The sequence below is a fragment of the Mandrillus leucophaeus genome, unplaced genomic scaffold (genome assembly GCF_000951045.1).
Source record: "Mandrillus leucophaeus isolate KB7577 unplaced genomic scaffold, Mleu.le_1.0 Scaffold4, whole genome shotgun sequence".
Classification (NCBI taxonomy): domain Eukaryota; kingdom Metazoa; phylum Chordata; class Mammalia; order Primates; family Cercopithecidae; genus Mandrillus; species Mandrillus leucophaeus.
Window position 1 is genome coordinate 12,543,418 of NW_012104253.1, and position 826 is coordinate 12,544,243.

Sequence of the window (826 nt, forward strand, 5' to 3'; positions counted from 1 at the left end):
CCGTAGGGCGCACTCCCCTGTGCACTCTTCCCTTCCACCGTGAGGTCCAACGACTGACCAATATAATCCCCTTCCTTCTCCCTTTTTTCTCTCCCTTCCCATATGGAGCAGCAACCAGCCCTTCCTTTACCCTCTGAGGCTGCTGCAGAGAGAAACAGGTTATGGCACCGCCGGGGACTCTTACGACAAGGGTTTCTGCAGAGCAGTCGCTCCCGTCCGGGCTCCCCGACCCCCGAGGCCACCCGAGGCCCCGCCATACCCCCTCTCCCCCACCCCGCCACCCGCCACGGGCGGAAGATGCAGGAGAAGATTAATTGGTCATGCAGAGCTAACACACAGGCTTGCACCAAGCCAACAGGAGCCTGGACCCGCTGGGACCAGCTCCTTCAGGGCTCTCGGGACTGTTGGGGACCTGCGAGGCCACGACACCGACCTGCAAAAAAGCTGGAGACGGGGCAGAGAGGGAAACCAGAGAGATCTGCGGGCCCCACCACCGACAGCTGAGCTTTCGATGTTCCTAAGCCTACCGTTTCCCAGGGCTTTCTGGTTTGGTTTTGTATCTCCTTGTTGGTCGGCTCTCCGGTGTAAACCGCTTTAAAAATGGGGCAGGAGGGAAAATTTCAGAACAGCAACTGAGGGGCGATACAGGTGCAGGCAGGTGGAGGGGACCCCAGCCCTGGGGGGTCTGTGACTACCCCTAGGACTGACTTCCTTCCCGGCCAATTCATCGCCACCTGTTTAGTGCCGCTAGGGGTTAAAATCCTTTTTGGAACAAGGCCAACTTTTTAATTAAATAAATACATACCCACCGTGTGCAGGCCCTGTG

The 826-nt window shown here is 57.9% G+C and overlaps 1 protein-coding gene across 1 annotated transcript in view; it reads right to left on the reverse strand.

Annotated features, from left to right (window-relative positions):
• SLC24A4 (solute carrier family 24 (sodium/potassium/calcium exchanger), member 4) overlaps window positions 1-482 on the reverse strand; it is a 189,426-nt gene extending 188,944 nt beyond the window's left edge. The window contains exon 1 of the mRNA XM_011991760.1: window positions 434-482. The gene's annotated coding sequence lies outside the window, so the exon portion shown is untranslated. The remainder of the gene's footprint in view (window positions 1-433) is intronic.
• Between the last annotated feature and the right edge of the window lie 344 nt (window positions 483-826).